General features: G+C 40.8%; 1 protein-coding gene across 1 annotated transcript in view; it reads right to left on the bottom strand.

Moving 5' to 3' along the window:
- Window positions 1–18,445, bottom strand: part of KCNG2 (potassium voltage-gated channel modifier subfamily G member 2) — a 64,488-nt gene that overhangs the window by 44,214 nt on the left and 1,829 nt on the right. The gene's annotated exons all lie outside the window — the stretch shown is intronic.

Below are 18,445 nucleotides of genomic sequence, written 5' to 3' on the forward strand. Positions count from 1 at the left end.
TTTTGAAAGAATTTACCTTGATCTCATAATGGCTTTATGGAAAACATAACAGTCCTTATGTAACAGAAGTGCTACGGATTTTCCATTCAGACAGTACTCTCACATTCCTTCTAAGGCACACATGCACATGGAAGAGTCAGATGACAAAAAAAGCTGGTGAAAGGGTCAGCAGACATCAGGAGTTATCACCTCTTCTGCTGCTGGGTAAATGTTGTCAGCTAAAAATAGGAGATTCTCCTGTTGAACAGCATTCTCCAGGAATCACAGTACAAAAAAAGTCGGTTTCCTCAAAACCCGTGAAATCTTACTATTCATTGTATTTATAGAAACACAATGTTCAGTCAAAAAAATAAAAATAAAAAAAATCAACTGAATATCCCGTTCTGAAATACCGATGTAAGGACCTCATGTTTCTATTATTGCATCTGTTTCATGTATGCTCTGCATTCACACTGAAGTTAAGGCAATTTACAATTTGTTACAGCAAAAGAAGATTGGGGTCACACAATTCACCAGCCCAGAACAGTAAAACAATTTCTATAACGCATGTATAAACATCAAGTGATCTCTAACTGGTTGCTATTTCAGAATACTTATATATTGTGCTGCTTGTCATATTGTCAGAAAATACTATAAATATGCAGCTACTAAGGTGCCGAAAAACTGTAAATGTAGTCTCACAACAGTCTTTCGGAATCTAAGTTAGGAAGGCTTGTTTTAATTCTATATTCAGAACAGTGTAAAATGTCCTCACTCTTTTTACATATAGATCTGTTAAGATTTTCAGACTTCCATTTTTTTGCACACACACAAAAGACAACAGAACAGTGCCTCCTCAGCTCCAGTGAGGTTCCATTGAATGAGATGAAAAAGAAGAAAGCAAAGAATGAGAAACCACAACGCAGGTGCGTTCCTGAGTGCAAAATCATAGCAACAAGATAAGGATAGGTAAAGGGAGAGGCAACATGTATTCTCACTTCCACCCCTACCTCACATTCCCAAATGGCTTTATTTCCATACTGAAAGACTGGAACAGCAAAAGCTCCACTACGTCCAGTCATTCTAGATGGATAGTGGTGAGAAATTTTATAGTTGCCACAGACATTTCCATTCCAAATTCTCCAGGATACATCATAATTTTTGCTAAACACCTCATTTTTAGACATTCACTCCTATACCCTCACAAGTGAGTAATGCTTTTAACCAAATCTTGATCATTTTATTTTTTACTAGAACATGAATAAAACACCTTCTATTTTTCTCTTAACTTCATTTCTGCTGCTCTCCTAATAATAAAATGGCAAAGGAGATGCTTGTACTGTTTTTACTTTTACTTCTCAACTGAGCAAATTTATTTTTAAACCAATTATTTAATCTCTCTCTAAGTTATTCTTTAGTACAGCCTCATACTTTTTCCTTTTTTACAGATCCTTTCACCACAAACACAGAGCTCACAGTATCAACTCACCATGCATCAGTTCCAGCTCCTTGTTATCAGATCCATTTTCTCTTTCACATTCATAGTTACATTTATACAGCACAGCACATAAAATTCACATACCATTTGGTCATGTGTTGTAAGAAATAGTCCTGTAAGAAACAGTTTTCTATCACAGAACTTCATTCCAATTATCCCTTGCTATCAAATTTAAGCCACGAAGTCAAAAGTTGCTCTTTACAATTTCTCTGACTGAATATGGATTATTGAAGCTTTTTAATTTACCCTCAAAGCTTTCGTGAACCGATCCCCACAGGCCTTAAAACCTGATTTCTGAAACAGACAGATCTGAAGCCAGTTTTTCAGATGATGTTTCTTTATTGCTTGTCTCAGAAGTTAGTTTCACCCTGCATTTTCATTTAGCGCATTGTGCACTGATGTCATTTGCTCTTCATCATTACTTATAGCTGCATGCTCTAACACAATAGGATTTGTTGCACTGTTAACATGGAACACATGGGCAACAAATGACAATTTCCTGACACCTTCAATAAGCAATGACTGACAGCTTTTAAATTATCCAGACAGTAACAAAAGTAAATTACATTTAAAGTCAATTTTTTACTGCCTCCTTGTCTGTATGCACAGAAGTATGCCCACATAGTGCTAACAGTTAATTAGCTATGCTGCTATTCAAATCACAGAATTGTTTAGTTGGAAAGGACTTTCAAAGATCATCTAGTCCAACTCCCCTGCAACGAGCAGACATCTACAGCTAGATCATGTTGCTCAGAGCCTGGTCCAGCCTGACCTTGAATGTCTCCAAACAGAAGGCATCTTCCACCTCTCTATGCAACCTGTTCCAGTGCTTCACTACCCTCACTGTGAAAATCTTGTTTCTTATATCCAATCTAAATCTCCCCCATTCAAGTTTGAAACCATTTCCTGTTGTCCTGTCACCACAGACCCTGCTAAATGGTCTGTCCCTTTCTTTCTTATAGCCCCCGTTAGATACTGAAAGACATACATACATCAGGACTGCCCAGAGCCTTCTCTTGTACAAGCTAAACAGCCTCAGGTCCTTCAGCCCCTCCTCACTGGGGATCACATTTGTGACCTGATCTGGATGCACTCCAACAGGTTCACGTTTCTCCTATACTGAGGACTCCACATCTGGACACAGAGGTGAGGCCTCACCAGTGCAGAGTAGAGAGGCAGGATCACCCTGCTCAACCCCCTGGTCACAGTTCTTTTGAAGCAGCTCAGGACATGGTTGGCACTCTAGGCTGTGACGGCAAGTTGCTGACTCATGCCCAACTTGCCATCCACCAGCACCCTCAACATCTTTTCAACAGGGCTGTCCTTTTTGTCCCCCTGCTTGTATTGACAGTGGGGTTGTCATGACTGTGGAGCAAAGGAAGGCAATGGCACTGCCTTCTAGTGGGATGCAAGCACTATGGAGCAAAGGAAGATGACAAGAAGAAAAAACATCCCACCCTTTCTGATGACTGGTGACAGCTCAAGAAGAACACTATCTCTATCCAGAGACACTACTCACTCAGCTGCTAACCCTTAAATGCGAGTAAGGAGGGTTGGGCCCAGGGTCACTCAGATGCACTGCTTGCAGTTGAGCTCCCTGGGTTAGCCACACCTTCTCACCTGTGCTCAACCATTGGTTCAGGCCATGACCTGGCAATCCCCATGCACGTGACCCAGGTACAAGACCACCTTGCACTTGTTTTTCTTGAACTTCATGAAGTTCACCTGGGCTCACTAGGTCTCTTTGAATAGCATCCCATCTCTCATGCATGTTAACCATACCACACAGCTTGGTGTCATCTGCGAACTTGCTGAGTGCACTTGATCCTAATTTTGATGTCACTGATGAAGATGTTGAAGAGCAACAGTCCCAGTGCTGACCCTGAGGGACACCATTTGTCACTGATCTCCAGCTCCATATGCTCAAATGTAGATTTTTCATTTCTTGGTGAGTGGAAACACACAAATCAGAAACTCAATAAAGATTTGGCTATTCAAATCCAGAGGATATTGCATATTAAATAACAAAGGCTAAAATTTAATATGATTAAGTATTCCTATAGTACCTCTTTCAGCATTTGCAGTTTCTCCATAAAAAGAATCATAACTGTTTTAGTGAAACAAACCCAGTTAGAGGCTGTTGTAAAATTCAGAGTGTGGAAAAGCAAATGCATAATTAGTGTAACGGACATTATTTCAGTGTCGTTCTGTTTTACTGACTTATATTCCTTCTTCTCTTGGAACCTTTACTGTAAATAATCTTATGTTCTAATGAGTGCTATTCTAAATCCACCCATTTCTTTCTGTTTAATTTTGCAAATTCAATTTGCTTCTTTTTCTCATATAATGTTTTACCATCTAGAACAAAGACTAGTATCAATTTTCCTTTCTTTTCACTACTTTTCTTTCTTCCTGTTAGATATGCAACCCTAGTTTACTAAGTTAATTAACTGTCAGCACTTTTCATCATTCCTCACATATTCTCCTTTCACAGATTTATCTCAACTCATTACACTTGGCACTTCAAAAAAGCTTCAGAATTTGGTCTGCTGAAATTCAATACTGGCATGAGATGATATGAGGACAATCTATACTCTTGACAAGAGAGTATGACAAACTTTGAGCACCCATTCCTACTTAGGCTTGACTAGTCTTATTTCAACTGCCATTCAATGCTGAGAAGTATACCTGAGGCACACTATATGAACAAAAAAAAAAAAGTATATGCCATCCTTAGCACAAATGTCTTTCCTTCCTTTCCTTAGTCAATGAATAAGCAAGCAAGTTTTTCCTTCTCAACCCTGCTTTTACAGTACACCAATACCCTGATTAAAATTGTACCATCTGACTGTGGTCCCTAAGGTTGATGGATACAAATAGTTTTAGTATCTGTTTCTTATTTTTTTTTAGCATAGTGGGGCCAACAAATTGCATAGTGGATTACCAACGTGCAGGAAAGTCAAAGGAAATTTGAGGAAATACTCTGTACATCTAATTTTTGATCTGTAAATGAGCATTTATCAGTTGAACATAGAAGACCATGCATAAAAGAAACAAAATCTTGGTTGGTTACACTGAGCTGTTTTCCTTTCATCTGTCCTTCTGCCTCTACTCAAACTACACTACTCTAGTTTATGTCCAGGCATAATTTGCTCAGCTCCACAGCTTCAAGTTGATTCACAGAGCATGAGGTAAGTGAAAATTTTCCTTTGAATTTGTCCAATTCATAAGCAGCTCTGAATTAAGTCTTTACAGAATCAAAGTTAGGGCACATGATCTTGCACCCACAGAGGAAACTGATCTGCTAAATAAGGAGGTGCTGTTTCGCACAGTGCTTGTTCAGAGCTGAAATGCCATGTGCTGTTGTTTACTTGTCCTTCACTCACATCCTTTCTGGAGGATATCTGTGCACATTAGTCCAGTAAGTCTACCTAAAGATAATGTGTACTTTACAGTTGGTGTTCAGTTACAGTCTAATGTGTCTTCTCTCCCTGCCTCAATGTGCTGAAGTATGTTTTTAGTATTTTAGGTACCCCTGAAAAAAGAAGATGCATCTTCTCCACACATTACATCAGGTGATGCAACAGAGACTTGTGTGAAGGTCCTCAACAGTCTAAATCAAAGACACAAAGCAGGGATGGGGAGAGGCCATAGTCTCTCACTCAGTGTATGACTATCTTTCAGCCTCAGAATCCTTGTGAGCAGTATATGGGGTTGAGGCACTGCGGGGAAACCAGAGTTTTGTTCTGATTCCCTTGCACTGCATTGGGAGCAGGAGAGAGGCGAGGAGATGCGCTAAACCTTTGCTGATGAGAGCGAGCTCAGATCTATCCCTTTAACACTTGTTTTAACAAAACAACAACTTCACTACTTTATAATTGATGCTGAGCAGTACCTCCCATGTAAACACATTCTCTGAAGTGCTCTACAACTGAAAGCCATTATAGTTTGGCTGCTGTTCTCTAGCCACCCATGCAACCAGACACTAGCTTCCCAGCCCTGTAAGACTCATACTCCTCCCCTCTCTTCCCCCAGGAAATAGACTGTTCCTCCAGAAAAAGGCAGGACGTAGCAGGGCCAGAATTCTCATAGTCAATAAGTGCAAACACAAGGAAAAAAAACAACTGACTCTCAAAAACACATTTCCTTACTGAACTTTGTTTCATTTTCTGTTAAAACATTTAGTTTACTTTAGGTTTACGCATTTATCACTCCCTACAGCTACCATGTTACCTGATTTCAGATAAAGTTTAAGGCAGTTCTGAAGACAGTAAAAAAAAAAAAAAACTACACATAACTGTATTAATATTATACTTTAAATCCATCTTCAGATCTCTGGAAACCCACATTTTTTCCTGGTGCTTTGACATTCACTAGTTGGCTTTGGTAAAATTATGGAAATGGCAGAAGGATATCCATTTAATTATCATATTCATTCATTTGTTTTCATCTTCATTCTCACTAGAAGCAAACTAGAAGGGCTGTTCCAAATGTAATGCCTTCTATTTTATTATGTTGGCCCACGACATCAAAGATGGATGTTTTTATGGCAGTATAGATAGAACCTTTCCACTAATATTTCTTTCCATTTTGTTACTCTGTGGATGGCAGCAGAGGGGCAGTCTGACATGAAAGTGTGGATGAAGCAAAGGTGTGTCACTGAATTCCTCCATGCAGAAAACAGTAGATCCAGTGACATTCACTGGCACTTGCTGAACATTTCTGGAGACCAAAGAGTGGGTGTGAGCAAAGGGAGAGGTGGGTGGTACATTTCAGCAGTGGTGATACAGATGTGAAAGCTAAGCCATATACTGGAAGGCCGTGCACATCTGTTACATCACAAAAATGAAGAGTGCATTAATCAGCTCATCTGTGCAAATCAGCAGATTACAACCAGGGAACTGTGGATGGAGTTGAATAATAGCTCAACAACCACACTGTCAATGTCACTGATGAAGTTATTCAAGAATATCGGTTCCAGCACTGACTACTTGACTCAGTAAGATGTCTTCAACAAATTCCAGGAGCCTCCTGGATTGCCCACAGCTCGTTATGCTACTTTTTCAGCAAATATCTGGGTGTTTGAAGTCCCTTAGCAGGACAAGTGCTTGCAATTGCAATGCCTCCTGAAGCTGGAGGTAGAAGCTCTCATCAACAGGCTCCACTTGATCAGGTGGCCTGCAGTAGACAGCGATCACAAGGTTCCCTTTGTTGTCTCAATCTCTGCTACCCATAGGCTTTTGACTTGCTCACGACTATTCTCAAATGACAGCTCTTCATATTCTATTCCCTTCCTAATGTAGATAGCAACACCCGCTCCCTTCCTTTCTTGCTTGTCCCTTCTGAACAGCTTGATAGCCGCATTCCAATCATGGGTATTATCCCACCTGGTTTCAGTGACAGCAACTATATCATGGTTTTCTAGCAGCACAGTAGCTTCTTGCTCCTCCTATTTTGTCACTTCCAAACCACCAATTCTGACAACTACATTGCAATTCTAAGCTGAAGGTTCCAGAGTCAGACCAGAGAAAAAGACAACCTTTTTCTTACGACACACTAATGCCAGCCCCAAACCAGTCAGTCTGAACATAATGGAGCACATTGCCAATAGTCCAGATCTAGTGCCTTCTGACTTCCACCTGTTCAAGTCAATGCAAGATACACCATGAGGACAACATCTACCTACCAAGCAACAATGCCATCACAGCAGTTGCAAAATGGTGAGTCTCCCTTGCTGGTGCAGATTTTTACAAGCGTGGAATGCTGACTCTTGTTAATGGCCAGTGAAAATGTTTAATATTGGTTACTGTTGAAAAATAACACTCTGTAGCTGAGAATTTTCAGATAGGGTCATTGTGCTCTTTGTAACTGTAGTAGTTTCCATGGAAATAAATAGGAGGCAATACTTTCAGTGTGATCTATGTATAATAATCACAGAAGGTTTGGGTTGGAAGGTACCAAGTGTCATCAAGTTTCAACCCCCCGCCACAAGCAAGGCCATCATCCTCCAGATCTGGTACTAGATCAGCTTGCCCAGGGCCCCATCCATCCAACCTGGTCTTGAACACTTCCAAGGATGGGGCAACCACAGCCTCTCTGGGCAGTTTGTTCCAGCACCTCACCACTCTCTCTGTGAAGAACTTCCCCCTGACATCTAATCTAAACCTTCATTCCCTGAATGAATGAATGCCCCCTTGCCCTACCACTATCTATCCTTGTAAAAAGTTGATTCTTCTCCTGTTTGTAATTCCCTTTTAAATACTGAAAGGCTGCAAAGAGGTCACCCCACAGCCTTCTCTTCTCCAGGCTGAACAAGCCCAGCTCCCTCAGCCTCTCCAACAGCTCCATGTCTTTCCTGTACTGGAGGCCCCAGATCTGGATGCAGTACTCCAGATGGGGCCTCACATGGCAGAGTAGAAAGGGACAAATCACCTTCCTGTCCCTGCTGTCCACCCCCCTTCTGATGGAGCCCAGCATACCACTGGCCTTCCAAGCTGCAAGAGCACATTGCTGGCACATGTTCGGTTTTTCACCCCTAGGCCCTTTTCAGCAGGGTTAGTCTCAAGGACTTCTTCTCCCAGTCTGTATGCACATCTGGGGTTCCTCTGACCGAAGTGCAAAATCTTGCACTTTGCTATGTTGAACCTCACTAGGTTCACCAGGGCCCACTTTTCAAGTCTGCCGAAATCCCTCCGGACGGCATCCCTTCCTTCTAACATGTCAACCGCACCACTCAGCTTGGCATCATTGGCAAACTCACTGAGGGTGCACTCAAGTCTATCATCAGTGTCACTGATGAAGATTCTGAAGAGCACCAGTCCCGAGACAGATCTCCGGGGGACACCACTTGTCACCAGCCTCCACCTGGACACAGTGCCATTCACCACAACCCTCTTTCTTTGGTCTTCCAACCAATTCCTTATCCAAGAAATAGTCCAGCTCTCAAATCCATCTCTCTCCAATTAAGAGATAAGGATGTGACGGGGGACCACGTCAAAGGCCTTGCACAAGTCCAGATAGATGACACTGGCTGCCTTCCCTTTGTCCACTGACATCATCACTCCACCACAGAAGGCCACCATATGGTCAGACACAACCTTCCCTTGGTAAAGCCATGCTGGCTGTCTCAGATCACCTGCTCATCTCTCATGTGCCTTAACATGTCTTCCAGAAGGATCTGTTCCATCATCTTCCCAGGCACAAAGATGAGGCTCACCACCCATACGTATGGCTAAACAGCCTGAACACTATCGTTCTGCTCTGAGCTGGGATCATTTTAGATAGAAAATACCAGACTGTGCAGTTTTACACCTTATGGATATGCTTATACGATGCCTATTTTAATACACTTGATGGTCATCTGTAATTCCAGCTACAAATGGCTGAAATTTGTACCTCCTCTACTAACTTTCATTAATAATGAAAGGAAATAAGACATAAAAACCTCATAATGCACAATAATTGCTGTCTTGCTCACACAGGCAGTTTGCCCCTACAAAGGCAAACCCAAACACTGCATTTTCATTTACATTCTGAAAATAAACAGTTTGATTTCTTTTACACCTTTCTATCCCATTTAGCATAACTGTAGCCATTTCTCTTGCTTCATTATTTTGTACTGAAATGTGCAGTGATGCATAGAATAACTTTAAAATTATGAAGTGGGATAATTCTGTGCTACGATTAATTTTTCTTTTTTCTTTCAAATAATGTTCACTCTTAAGAATAGAAAGAGTGGCATAATTTAACATACTCCAGTGAATTCTTAAGATTCATGAAAAAAGACAATTAAGAAAACACTGCTCTCCATCAGGACTGCAAATTATTTCTGTGCATTCCTCTGAGAACTGTATACTGTCTCCTCAACAGTTCTGCCTGCAATTGAGGTTGATTGAGCTAGGGTACACAGGGAATATCTAAGTTATTGAGAAAAGTACTATAAAAATTCTTTAAATAGATCGTTATGGGCCTCATACGGCTTTTATGACAAAGAACAAGGCAAGAACTGTAGCGTACCATGCCAACATCCTGCAGAAATCTCTGAAGTAATAGCGGCGAAGAGTCAGAATCATAGAATATCCCAATTTGGAAGAGACCCACAAGGGTCACTGAGTCCAACTCCTGGTTCCACAATGGACTACCCCAAAATCAAACCCTATGTCTTCAGAGCAATGACCAAACACTTCTTAAACTCTGACAGGCCTGGTGCCATGACCAATCTTCTCAGGAGCCTGTTCCAGTGCCCAACCACCCTTTGGCAAAGAACCTTCACCCAACAGTCAGTGTGACAAGCCATATGAGGAACAGCTGAGGATGATTTAGTCTGGAGAAGAGCAGGCTCAGGGGAGAACATATCACTGCCTACAACCACTCAAAGGGAAGCTGTGGCGAGGTGGGGGTTGGCCCCTACTCCCGGGTAACTAACAATAGGACAAGAGGGAATGGACTGAAGTTGAACAAAGGGAGATTCAGGTTGGACTTCGGGAAAAATTTCTTCTCTGAAAGAGCGGTCAGGCACTGGAATGGGCTGCCCAGGGAGACGGTGGAGTCACTGTCCCCAGAGGCGTTCAAGGAACACTTAGATGTTGTACTGAGGGATGTGGTTAAGTGGGAAAATACTGGTGAAATGGGGAAATATTGGACTGGATGATCTTGCAGGTCTTTATCAATCTTGGTATAACCATTTCCTTTCCTGATGAAGGATTATTTTTTTTTTTTAGGTACTCTTTGCTCCTGTTTGAAAGTTCTAGAAAGACAAAAGTCTGTCAAAATCTATCCTGTCTAAGCTACTGCTAGTCTCATATCACCTCTTTAATTTTTAGGTCATAGTTGAAAAATCTTCTGAACCAAGAAGGAGACAGAAAAGTTCAGGGAAACGCTGACTCCACAGGCTTAAAAGAAGAATCAGGCTACTGCCATTATACATGACAAGTCCCCATTTGACTTTGGGTTTTCAGACATGTATCTAGGAATGTAACCCGTTTTCAGGACTTTTTTTTTTTTAAAGTAGCTTCATTCATTCATTTTACAGAAGTATGGGTCTTAGATGCACACACTTGTCTTCTCTCACTTTTAGTTGAAGGAAGATACCTTCAATTGGAGAACTTAATTTTAATTTTAATTTAATTTTAGACAATCTTAAAAGACTATAACCCAACATTTAGAATTATAGTAGGTTGTTGCATAGTGGGCATGTTTGATATAAAACTAAAAAGCATATTTCTGAGAAGTATGCACATACTTAACATTTGAACAGGTGTTACTTGTCAGTCTAATTCACTACCAGAACCTATAGAGCAATACTGCTATTACAAATAATTCACCATACTTCTTCACATGACAAAGCATAGCAGCTACGATATAGTAATTAGGATGTATGAGGTTTGATAAATGTCAGGTATTTAAAAGTTCTGTAAAAACCCACTCTTGAAACCCCTTACTTACAGGAGTCCATACTCACTTCAGGATACCTATGTACTCAGTAGAAACATTTGCATGAATAAGGGTAAAGACTGGCAGGATCAGGCACTGAACTGAATGTAAGCTCTTTTCTCAGACTTTTATTTTAAATGTAGAAATCAAATCAGAACTTCCACCGTTGCTTAGACCAAGAGTAATATATTATTAATCCACGACTGAAGGTTTTAACTCTATCCTACAGTACAAGTACAAAGAAATACCAGAATAAACATCTAGGACTCAGATGTGCTCTCATTTATACAAAGGTAAATCTGGACAGGAGCCTTTGATTTACATCAGCACAGCCAAGAACATTCCCCAGGAACTGCTTCCATTGCAGCCCTTAACAGCAGTCTCCAGAACAAACTCAAGTCTTTCTGCAGTCAGAGGAAGCCTTCGCAGCATGAAGCCTCATAAAACCACAAAGACAGGTTGAACTCAGAATAAGGGATTTTGGGAAATACTAACTGTGATACTGAAATGAGAATATTTTAGTGATATTTACATTAAAGAATATACACACAAAAGGGAAGATTGTGAATCTACAGTTACCAACTGCTACAACTCTCAAAAATATGGAGGATATGCTGTTTGTTTATACTCTCTGATAAAGTTGTACATACCCCCCAAGGGACTCGATCTTTCATTTCAAAGCCAGTAAGTACAAAATAGAGCCTTATACTAGCTTCAAGAACTCCTCAGTTTGTCACAAAGAATAATTCAAAAATTCCTTTTATTTCTCTCTTTCATATATAACACTAATCAGCTTCATTTACCCATGTATACTTTCAAAGGTTTTCACAGGTTTTTGAGTCATACTCAGAAAAGTCCTTTTTGAAACCTTTGATGATATAAAAGATATCTAATAATATGAAAAATCACAGCTGAAAGACAGCCCTGAATAAATGACCTTGACAAACACCAGGAAGAAGAAAAGAGCAAGAAAATTAATTTAGGTACAGAACTTCTGGAAATCAACCATATCTGAACTAGAACTGGTATGCTTGGCATTGCTCCTCCCTTTATGTAGGGTGAAGAATGGAGAAGTCCAGATATGCTGCTGTGGAACCATGACTTTCCCTTAATCAGCAAACACAAATTCAGCCGAACATAAATGCTGTACATAAAATTAGCTTGGAAGTAAAACTGTGAATAATAATGTGAGTACTTCCACACTGTGATTAAACATAACAGGGCCAAGGTTGTAATGTGCACTTCCGGACATTAAACAACATCATATAAATGATGCCATTCAATGTAATTGCATGTACACATCAATAAAAATCCCAAACAAGCTTCCCGTGGCTTCATTGATTTCTTAGGTTTGAAATCTGCTGGAAGGTAAAATCATTCATTATTCTGAACAGCTGGGTAAGGTTAGAATTGGGTTAGTATTACTGTAAATAAATTTAACAGTTCAGCTGATTGACAACGTTGCACAGCCTGAAGAGATGGCAAAAGGTCCAGCAACAGTACTGTGTGGAGAAACACGGCAAGCTTCTGCTCTCAAAATACAACTGAAAATTCACTACTGGAAAAAAAGAGAAGAGGAAAGAAAACACAAAGCATGTAAGTATGGTGTCAATTTTGATGGTGTATCAAAATTTTCACAAACCAAAGTACTTTACAGCAATCATCATAAAGAGTTGTTTATGATATCAGAATTACAAAGTAAAACTTCTGAGCATGTGTTCTACACCCTGGGAAACAACTGCTTTTAACGCATTACCTCTTTAACTCAATCATACTATCAAAGAGAGTTTGTGAGAAAAATCATTCTTAAGAGCCACATAAGAATTTCATTCTGGCAGATCAGTTAGCAGAATCCTAACCTATACAGCCCTTAGCCTTGGAGTAATACTTGGAAAGCTCTGAACTACAGAGATTGGGCTTCATTCCGACTTTTGTCGAACAGATTCATATAATGATTGCAGAGCTTCTGTGGAGGCTCCAGCTTCCTGCCTTTATCGGTTGAAAAAACTGCACTGAAAATCTGAAGGAAAACAACCGTTTCTCCTGCTGCTCACCACCCACCAGAGGGAATTACAGGATTCTTCAATCTGAAGTTCAAAGACCCTCCCTTCCTATTCCTCAAGCCCAGCCTATCCCCTCCTCTATTACTTTAACCTTTCCAGTGTTTACGATGCACTTTGTTTAGCAATTGTTTCTGTCTCATTTCCAAAACAGGATGGCTATCTTTTTAAAAATAAATAACACAATTCTTCTATCTGCTGAAAAATCCATCAGTACGTTAGATAACCAATTCTGAACAGCATGCCAAACTTGGGGCTGACATGCCTTCACATCACCCCCGCAAGGAACATGACCTCCCTCACTGAAGGGAACCACACATCCTTCCCTTCATTAATTACATCATTTCTGTGGTTAAACAGGCAAGCTCCTGTTGCTGTTTTTGCTGTATACCGTGTTATATTATTACTCATCTAAGTCAGTCCAGCTGTAACCAGATTTTCAGTTTAGCTACGAACAAGATTGTTCCAGCTCAAGCCAATGGCAGCCCATCATAGCAGTGATGTGAGGAACAGAAAGGAGGGCTCACAACCCACGTGCTGATAAGCCATGGCGAGGGAGAGGCAGCGCCAAAGGAGGAGGTAAAAGATGAGAGACATCAAGATAACACAGGTCCTCACAAGTTCAAACAATGAGCAGATTTACCCTAGGAGATGACCTGTTTTCAGTCAGATCAGTGACAGTTTTTACAGTGATTCAAAGCTGGTTTGATGTGCCAAAGATTTAAAGACACTAACTTAAGCTCAGTTCTAGATGGGAAAATGAATGGGAATGAACTTAAGATTCAGAATCTTGCTCTGCTCAACACCCTGGACAAATAGAATCCCAAAGTCTCAGAACTTAGTGAGACTCGAAGACGTTAGGTATATTTTTCAGGGCTAAAAGTTTGCCACAAGAATTATTTGACATGGCTGTGAAAACCTCCGGAGGACAGTTTAAATCTGACTGTTTTACTTTTCCTCTTTTCTCTACCTGTCCTCCTCCTAAATATTCCGAAATTACAGATGTCTTGTAATTCAGATACAGTAAATATGCATTAAATGTGAGAATTTGCCTTGCAGCCAACACACAATGCATGTTTTTCTGTATATCTGAGAAGCCTCATTTTCAGCTGTTACCAATAATGTGTCACTAGAAACACGAATATATCTATATATTTGTATATACTGACTGGCTCTTCTCAGAAAACTGAATGTACTTACCATTCCAGGGGCCCCAAATCCCTGATGCACCCAGATTTGAGCTCCTATCCATGCAGGCAGGGATGTGGACACTGGGTTCAAGACCCAGTTCAGAGTGAGAAGGGTATAAGCAGCATACCCACAGCTACTCACTCAAGCTCCTGGGCACAAGACAAACCTGAGCACAGACAGCACCAGAACTGGCTCATTATTTCCTGCCCAGCTGATACCAGTCTATTCATTCTGCTGATGGAGCCATCAATAAAGGGCTCAGGCAAATGGCTCTAACTCAACCCAACACCATTAATCTTTCAAAGAGCTTCTTGTGCATATCATCTCAGTCTAAACAGTACTTGCTTCTTCAAGAAGTTCAAAGCTCTGAAAAAAAAGGATATAATAACCTCAATAATCACTAGTATGCATAATTTTTCACCTTTCGTAGTGATGCAAAAGCGTTTTTAATGCTTTATATTTGTTTAATCGTTGTTGCTTTAATATTCCTAGAATCTTCCTTACAATTCTTTTTCCTTTTAAACACTCATGTTCTTTTCCATTTGCCTAATATTGATTTACCTCCTGCCAGCTGTGCAGAACTCCAATTTAACACACCTTAGTTGGAACCTTTGTTTTCAACAAACTTGATGACTTCTGCCAAGATTGCTCAGAAAATAAAATGCGCTGGCTAACCAAGTAAGCACAGAGAACCATTATTTATGTGGGTATCCTGTAAACAAAGCTACTTCGTGTTAATTTTTCTCAATAGCTGGCGTCACACTTAACAGTTTTAATGACTCTTACTACTTTTAATTTAATTATGTAGAATCCTGAAAGACACAGAGATTGTTTGGCACCTTTTCTAACTCGGAGTAGGAAGATGTTAAAACGACCTGATTCAATTACAGTCATTTAAACTCTTCCTTTTGTTTTTTGCCATTAGGAAAACGTACCACAAATGTCTGTTTCACTTCGAAGTTTCTAGATTTTATCATCATTATGGTTCTGAAATGGCACATCTGGTGGTATAACTTGAACATTTAACAGAGATGTCAGTTCATGTTAGGAAGCTGTGAGACTATCCTTCCCCTCCCCCCGAGGGTGAAAAAGATGCAGAGATTCTAAATATTTAATAGCAATAATGCTCCAGAAATCTCTCTTCAATGTATTCACACGCACCTAAGGTTAGTGGAAGCACTGAAAGTTTTTAAATGTAAAGCACTCATCCTAAAGCACACTGCCTTTTAGCATGACATCACAAATGCGTTTTGACTTGGTAAGGGCAGAAAGGCAGCATCAAGGAAGCAGAGGGACTCTGGCCCCTCCCTCATCTTGAGTAACAAAGGGGAGCATCAGCCTGTTCTTCTGGAAGTCAGGTAAAGCCAGACAACCATCAGTGCTTGTCCCACATTAGCCAGGTCTTCAAACACTTTTTTTTTTTTTTTTTTTAAATCTTGGTTCTGCTTAACATTCAACCACGCCGCGCAGTATCTGAATTCACTTTGGCATCTTCACCCCACTGAAAAAGAGAAGCAAGGAGCAGGAAAAAGGTCTTCCACACAACAAGACACTAGGCAAACAAATAGAAGCAAGAGAGTGATTTGTGGCTAAACTGCATCTTGAAATGGAATATGGGTTCAGCTGTGATACAGAATAAGAATATAAATTATAACTCACCAGAAAAGAAGGAAAAGCATCTTGAAGTTATCAAGATTATTATGAATACTTAAAGATACCTGACTGATTAAAAAAAGCATGAAGGTTCATTGAATATAAATGGTTCAACGATCACTGTGATGAAGACATTAATCTGAGTAGGGAAACGTGCAAGTCAAATAACTTCAAACGGATGCCTTAATTAAGCAAATAAGCTACTCAACGCAATGTACGCATCACATTGAGTCAGTCTCTTAGTTTCTTTTCCGTTTCAATTTTTTTGGAGCTTTTTTTAAAAAACAATCTTGATTCTCATCATCTACATGCACCTGACAAAATTTCTAAACCCCCTAATGAGACTTATCCGTAAGAAAAATTCAAAAATTCTGGTCCTAGAGCACGTACATAGTTTTAAAATACAATACAGCCTCCTCAACCATTTATAGCTTTAGAAAACATTTGGATTTTTTACTACTCCTGTTTTCTGTTTCTTCCTTTAATAACACAAATTGAAAATATATTTTATCATCTGTTCAGTCTCAAGATGCTTCCCCACCTTTCTGCCTTGCAAAGGCAGGACAGCAATCACATCCAATTCTTTTGTGCTCCAGATTGCTCAAGATAAGCAACCAAATCAATGCCAGGAGCAAGTTAACAAGAGAACAGCTGTGCTCAGACTTCAAAAGGCAACATGCACATGCAGGATACTAGGATAGGTTAGCTACTATACAGGCAGTTCCCACCAGCTATTCTTGCACTAGATTCCAAAGCTAGACAGATCTTCTGCTACAGAAGTACAACTTTTTCACAGAGGGTTTCCACAGTACATCAAAAGCTATCCAGCATTTGCTTGACTCACAGTTCCCTTCCAGACAGTACTGCGTTTAGTGCCTGATACAGGACAGATTACTTAGCAGCAACCTCAGACTGTCCTGAAATTGCTCTCGGAATCAGACATGGGAGCGAAGAAAAGTGGTAAAGCATCCAACAGCTATTTCAACCCTGCCTGAATCTTGTTCTGAGAAGAAATGCAACTGTTTTACAAGCAAAGAACTGCTAAAGGAGGCAAAAAAACTCACATCCAGCCACCATACTGAAAACTGCACATATTTTAGGGCTTTGAAACTGAAGCCACAGAAGCAAATCAGGGCTTTATTAATGGATACAGTGCTGACAGATGTGGGGCACCGTGTTATTCATACACAGGGCTCTACCACATTTATGTACTGAGCTGAAAGTTTCCTTTTCATGCCGTTTTAAAACCATTTTATAATTAAGACCTAAGAGATGACAGACATTTATTGACAGCTAACGCACCACTCCCACAATGTATTATTAGGCACAAGACCAGAGGCACAAGGCCAAGTGCTGTTCATCCCCTAACAAATGCAGTAATATCTCAGATGCACACTGCCTGAAAATATCAGCCAATATTCTTTTAAAGGCAGAAGTCTTGAGATTTCAGAGAACTGGACACACTGATTAAACAACTAAAAGTGACCTGGGAAAAAAAAAAAACACACATGCCCAATTTTTAACCTTCTTTCTTCACATAAGAATGAGGAACGAAAAAGGAATACTATCCCTTCCTCCACCTTACATTTTCCTGTAGCAGTACCAAATCTGATCTTTCGTGCTTGGCTAGAAACCTTTCCAGGACCCATAGCAAGTCCAAATGTCTACTAGCTTATCCATAAGGGAGAGGAAGTGCTGAATGTTTACTCGTGGGTTTCCTTCCAAACCCTCTACTTGTTGTTTTAGGGAAGACTTAAGAAGAGCAAATAAAAGAGGTATGTGATCCTCTGAGCAAAACTGAGTTCTTTCTCTGAAGGTCATCCTCAAGGAATTCCAGCATGGTGGATAAGGAGACTCGGAAGAAGCCTCTGCTGCTGAACAACTTTGGCACTGCGGGCTGCACCAAGAATAAGTCCTCAGCTGAAGTCTGCCAATTTTATGGACTCAGCCAACCCTCCTCAGGAATAAAGGATGTGCTATAAAGCTCCTACTTGTAAGAGTAACTCCTAAACTAACGCTGCACAGGAAAGAGAGCTCATCTCTTAGGCAATGGCACTGTTAAAGGTGACCACGGGCATCGGCAGTCTTACAACGATCTCGTCCTTGGGACAAACCACAACCCCTGCGTTGAGGGCATGTCATCACTGCTCAGTGCGGTTCACAGCCAACGCAGACCCTCGACCTTGCTTCACAATTTACAATTCATTGTTACTGACAACGTGTCAACACCCAAACTTTTAGTAACACGCGTAACAAACACCACTGTAACTGACACACGTACTCGGAGCTAAAGATCCGAACTGAAATCCACAATCAATCACACTGCCGTACGCGTCACTTCGCAGATACGGCAACCCGACCGAATGTCGAACAGACCTCGAGAGGATCCCGGAGCCCGGCCGGAGCTGGGCTGAGCTCGAACTCCTGAAGCGAGGCTCATTTGCGTTCGCATTGCCAGAGTACGTTACCGCACGCCAGTGACAGCCCGGGAAACCCCATTTCCAAAACTAAAGAGAAACACCCCCCAAAAGGACGAGGAAAGGGAGACGTGCTCCGCCACGCTCCGCCCGGCAGTCCCGAGCCCCCCGAACGACGCCGAGCTCCGTTACCTTCAGCGCTGTGGAGCCGCGCC

The sequence above is a fragment of the Meleagris gallopavo genome, chromosome 3, assembly GCF_000146605.3.
Source record: "Meleagris gallopavo isolate NT-WF06-2002-E0010 breed Aviagen turkey brand Nicholas breeding stock chromosome 3, Turkey_5.1, whole genome shotgun sequence".
NCBI classification, from domain to species: Eukaryota; Metazoa; Chordata; class Aves; order Galliformes; family Phasianidae; genus Meleagris; species Meleagris gallopavo.